Here is a 6000-nt window from a genome sequence, read left to right as displayed (position 1 = left end):
GGAGGTAAGTATCTCCCAGCCCCCTCATCCCAATTGCAATCTCATAGCAGGGAGCTTAGAACTCCCTGCTGCCAGGTTAGGGAGACATAGTCCCCACCTGGGCTTCAGTGGTAGAGCCCGCCCTGGCATCAGAAAGCTCCCAGGGGCAGGAAGCAATCTCCCACCCCCTGGTGGCCAGCTGACTGGGAACAGATTTGCTCCTAGTCAGGCATCTACACAAGTACTACTGCACAGGTAAGTACTTGAAAGTAAATTTGCTACTTCCATTTGCAGGTAGCAAATTTACTCACAATTATTTAGGTTTACTGTGCAGTAAGCATGTGCATGTGTAGATTGCTGTAAGTATACTGCTTACTGTGCAGTATACTACCCTACTTCACAGTAAAGCATCTCATATAGATGCACCCAGTGAGACAGAAATTGTTTATGTGATCTCTCCCTTCAGAAAGGTGATGTAATGTCATCCAAAAATCTTTCTTCTTATTTGTTCCCTCTTCTGCATTAAGCCCAGCAATTTACAAAAAGAAGCAAAAGAGGTAGCATTAAATTCAGCATTAAATTATATTTTTCTTAATAACTTTTTTGTGCCTAAGGTGATCAAGCAAAAACAATCCAGTCTATTGAAATTTATTCCAAACTGCCTTCATCCTCTGCTAGAGATATGGTGCATATAAGGTTTGAAAAAAAAATGTGAATCCCCAAGATCTCTGCATGAAATAAGTGAAGATTAAGACTGTTAAACTTGCTGAAAATAATTTGGGATTACCACCTGGATAGAAAAATTTTAACAAACCTGCCAAGCTTTCAGTTTTCCACAGCAGTAGATTTATTTCTATGAGGGTTGGCAAAAAGAAAAATTCACCTTGAAAATGCTTTTTCCATATATATCAGGCAGTGACAAAAGGTGAGGTGCCTTTAAGTTAATGGCAATAAGCCATTCTGCTTTCATCAATAACATGTACTATACTGAAAAACAGTGGACGCATCTACACATGCAAATAATCTGGGAGCAGTTTATTCTTGAGTAAACTACTCAAGAATAAACTCTCCTGGGTACATGCAGGGACACAGAAGCAGATTTGCTGCTTCTACCAGCAGGCTGCTCCTGCTCCTTCCAACCCTGCAACTGGCCTCTGCAGCAGCCAAGGAGAGCACTAGGCTCCCCCTGGGTGCTAGCCCAGGGGCCAGGAGACAGCTGTCTCCTTGTGGGGGCTGGGATATTGCTCCCTGCCCCTGAGAGTTGCCTGCTTCCACGGTGGGCTCTGCCACTGGACCCCGGGCAGGGACAATGTCCCCTACCCCAGCAGCAGGGAATTCCCAGCCCCCACTCATGATCATGAAAGTATTCGGACCCAGGTTGGGCGATCCTTCTCTCCCAGGATCTCCCAGCCCAGGCCCTGTGACTGTGGAGTTGGCACTGGGAGAGAATTATCTCCCAGCCCTGGACCCATGAACAGAGTGGGGGCTGGATGCTCCCTGCTGCCAGGAGGACATTGTCCTCACCCAGGCTCCAGTGGCAGAACCTGCCCTGGCAGCACATTTGCTCCCAGTCAGGCATTTACATGTGCTGTACCATGCAGTAAATAAATTTGTTACTTGCGTGTGCAGGTAGCAAATTTACTCACAATTAGAGCCAATTACTGCACAGTAAGCATCTACACATGTAGATACAGATGCTTACTGTGCAGTTATTAGCTCTTCTGTGCAGTAAAACATTTCATGTGGATGCGCTCCGTGTCAACCAATGGAATGAATTGCCTTGTCATAAATTTCACAGAATTAAGCTTAACAGGAGTCATGAATGGTGCAGCTAATATTCCACTAAGTTGGAATATAATGATGCAAATTTGATCAGAATTTAGAGCCCCTTGCTTGTGCAACAGACATAACTGGATGGATATAATACAAAGGAATTCCCTTTGTACAGTACAATTTGTGGGCTTCTTTCCTATTAAAATTTTGTCATGACAAAAAGTTAGGATGTTACTTTCAGACTTTCATTCAAATGATATTGATTTCCTATTTCATTTTACTGCAGGGAAAAAAATAGTCTATTCCACATTCATGTAGCTTACTGTAACAACAACTTTGAAATTTAACACCAATCACCAGGTTAGAAAGCACTTTTTTTGTCATGTCATTATAACCTCACTGAATTGAAGTGAATTATAGGAGTTGGTTTAAAAAGAGATGAATTTATTTAATAGAAGTTAAACACACAAAAGAAAATTATACAAAGATATGAAGTCAACAAGATAAGGTATTCAACGATCACCACCCCAGTTCCTGTGCTTACCTCTATCTTCTTACTCTTATATATCTACCTTTATTTTTCTTAGACTTTTGATGTTAATGGGGAGGTAGTATATCATCTTTCATGTGTGGAATACAGTCCCTCTAATCCTCTTGCAAACATATTGATAATACAGATCAATAGTAAGTAGCAGTGGTTTTTTTTCAGCAGCAGTAATCTGCAAAAGAGATTCTGCAGTTAGAGCATGTGATATATACTTGTCAAGACTGCAATATTAAATAAGGATGTAATTTGGCTCTCATAATTGTAAATTGTGTAACTTGTGACTTCCACTCTATCCGGTTCAATATTAGAAGTGCATTCTGCTGTAAATCCCCTTCACTATGGAGCATTCAGTATATAATGCTTAAGATGAGCTTTTCTAACTGAAAATTGCAGATGACTTAAGACATTCCAGATCAGTGTCTGAAATTACTGCTATAAGGAAATGCCCCTGCTTTTTCATTGGTGATATATACATATGAATGCATTCTTTTCACTTCTGATCACTTTTGTCTTCAAAAACATTTAAAGAGATACACATAAAATAGGGGTGAGCAATTATTTGGGCCCAAGGGCTATTTAGGGAGTTTTGGTCAGCTGTTGCAGGCTGGGTTAGCACTTCTACCCTTCACCCACAACAGCTCATCAAAGCTCCATAAGTGGCTCTTCCCCATGCTTGGCTGGACAAATGGGATGGGCCCATGTGCAGCCAAGTACTGGCATCTGGGAGTGGGGCAGGTGAGGGCAGGGCTAAAGCTGGGGTCACTTAGCAATGACAGCACAGGGCTGGGGCCCAAAATGGAGCTATGATCCACTCCCCACAGATCCTTGCAACAAGCACTAGCTCAGAGGGCAGGGAAATGCGGGGAGTGGATTGCAGTTGTGCCCTGGCCCCACACTGTCACCACCCAGCGATCACAGGGTCTCCATGGATACAAGCTGGAACACTTGAGGGCAGGGCACATGGCCAGGCAGATCGGATGAGGCATCTGGGAGCAGGACGGGTGGGTGGAACCAGGGCTAGGCCTGGGATTGGGAGTGTGGGGCCGTGACAGTGCAGGCCTGGGGAGCTATGATCCACTTCCCATGCACCCCTTCCTGTGGAATGGGCACCCATTGTAGGGATGTGTGGGCAAAAGATCGTGCCTCTGTTGTGAGTCCTTGCTCCATGCTGTCACCACCCCAAACCCAGCCCTGCCCATCCATCCCACTGCTGGGCACTACTCCCTGCCTTCTAGCAGCCCTATCCCATCTCTGGCCATGTGCACACTGCCCATGCTGGTCCCAGGCCAGTCCCCCTGGAGACCCCACCCACTCTGGCACCTCCAGTGGGCAGATGGCAGGGCAGATGGACCAGGTGCCTGGACAGCTGGGCCAAGGCCATGGCAGCAGTGGTAGAGACTGGCAGTGGCAGCTGGAAGGAGCCACTGCCATCAGGGCTGCCAGGAAATGAGTCCAGCCACCATACCACCCAAGTCCCATTCAGTACCCAAAGACAGTGAGACCAGCTGCATGCACCATGGCCCAGGCCGCCTCCTGCACCTGGGGTTGGAAGGGTTGAGAGACCCACCACAGCATGAACAAAATCCATATTTTTCCCACCCCTGACATGAAAGAAAAGCCAACTATACTAAAGTGTTTGCTTTGCTTAAACTTTATCATATACCAAGGATGGGATATTATACTGCTGAAACTTATTTCCTGCACTCTTGTGGGGAATCTAGGAACAAATCAATTAGAAAATGCAAATGAAGTAATTTGTTTTCTGAAGGAATCCTCCCACTGGAAAGTAAGGAAATATTTGGCCTTATTGAAGCAGCATAATATAGCTGACTTTCGGTTTGGAAACCAATACTTTCTAACTCATGACTTCAGCAAATAGATTCACTGGTAACAGCTTGATATCACTCATTTCAAAACAAAAGTGATGTTGTTATTCACTACTGAAATATTTAAATATAATTCAGGCAGTTCACCTGAAAATCATGAGAGTACACTGACTAGGAACATTATACATATGTTTCCTACGAAATTTAGTGGGAACCAATGCAACACAATTCTCCTTAAAACCGATAATATGTTTTAGTGTAGGGTTTTACAATGTAAAGTATGATGGGCTTTCTACTCATGTACAGTCAAGGTTACAGTCATTCACAACTGCCTGGTATATGTGTACTCTGACTGAATTTGTTAGTTCTCTCCTATTATTAGTTACTTTATTCTATACATGCTAGACAAGGGATTTTTGGCACTTCAAAGACATATTGGAAGACTATGTCTTATCCCCAGGAACTTAACACCTGATTCCCTAGCCTCCTGGATTTTACTTAGGGTTTAGAAAAATGTTAAAATGCCAGCATTCTAATTAGGTAATACGTTGCATTTATTTTGCATACATGTAAATAGATATACATGGTATAAGGTAGTGGAGAAGTAGTCCCTACATATCTAAATACCCTGGAAAACACAGAGTGCAGGTACAAGAAAAGTGGGAGAAAAGGCTATAGCCCAGAAAACAGAGGAATTCATCTCTTGGAATAGTTCTTTAGAAGAAACAGATCATATAACTGTTTTGATTCCAGGCTTTTGTTTTATTATCAGGTACAAAATATGGATAATAATGGAGATTCAGAATGAAAAGGTAACTGTAAAAATACGTTTATACAAGGCACACCTACAAAACACACATCTACAAGACATGCACTAGAGCAAATTACTTTGCAGGAAGCATCACCATCTACATGTGCAGATATTTATTGCACAGTACTTTGCTCTGTTTGGTAGTTAATTTGCTACCTGCAAGTGCAAGTGTAGGTAGCAAATTTACTGCCAAGTAGTTACTGTGCAATAAGGCATGCATAGATGGCCAACTCGCAGGAGGCAGGAGATTGCTCCCTGGCTCTGGGAGCTCTCTGCTTCCAGGGCAGGTTCTTGTGGTGGTGGACTCTGGGTGGGGACAATGCCCCCCTACCCCAGAAGTGGGGAGCTCCCAGCCCCTACTCTGTGATCAGAGTGGGGGTTGGGAGATTGCTCTCTGCTACCAGGGCAGAGGGACATTGACCCTGTCTGGCTTCCACCACCGGAGCTTACCCCAGCAGCAGGGAGCTCCCTGGGGCAGAGAGCAATCTCCTAGCCCCACTAGGAGACTGCTGTTTCCTGGCTCCGTGCTCTCTGCCAGCTGCTAGATTAGTTCCATGGGGGAGCCTGGAGCTCCTTATGGCTGCTGCAGGGGAGCAGAGCAGGGTGGGAGAAAATCTTCTCCTAAATGCACACACGTGTAGACACCTGCCCAGGGTGGGTTTACTTCAGAGTAAATTACTCCAGAGTAAACCCATCCAGCAGCATATAGATTCACCCACAGAAAACATGAATATTAGAACAAGAATAGACCTATTAGCTTAGTTAGTCATTCCCTCTGCCAAAGAATGTTAGGGCTTTTGAGAAGAGATGATATTTTCATGAATCCAGTGTATATCATATAGATTTCAAGAGCTCAGCATATGCATCAAAATTTAAGGCATCATATCAATGCATCTTCGCCCTCATGCATCTACTATATAACTTTCTTCCTTTGCCATTAAGGGACTCACCAGTGCTCTAAGTCTTCTGGGAAACTCAGCAGAAATTTATCAAAGGTTACTTTTCTTAAATGGAATTATTTTACAAAATGAACAAGAGCCAAGTAATCAAGGTTACATTCCACA

At 43.9% G+C, this 6000-nt stretch overlaps 1 long non-coding RNA gene across 1 annotated transcript in view; it reads right to left on the bottom strand.

Annotated features, from left to right (window-relative positions):
* Positions 1-2252: 2252 nt before the first annotated feature.
* The window catches only part of LOC149870406 (uncharacterized), a 49468-nt gene continuing 45720 nt past the window's right edge, over positions 2253-6000 (bottom strand). The window contains exon 4 of the long non-coding RNA XR_016440445.1: positions 2253-2471. This is a non-coding gene — a long non-coding RNA (uncharacterized LOC149870406). The remainder of the gene's footprint in view (positions 2472-6000) is intronic.

Source organism: Crocodylus siamensis, chromosome 2, assembly GCF_052110815.1.
Source record: "Crocodylus siamensis isolate JL-2025a chromosome 2, ASM5211081v1, whole genome shotgun sequence".
In the NCBI taxonomy this organism is placed as follows: Eukaryota; Metazoa; Chordata; order Crocodylia; family Crocodylidae; genus Crocodylus; species Crocodylus siamensis.
Note: the sequence above shows the minus strand (reverse complement) of the source record. Positions and strands in the feature narration are given on the sequence as shown.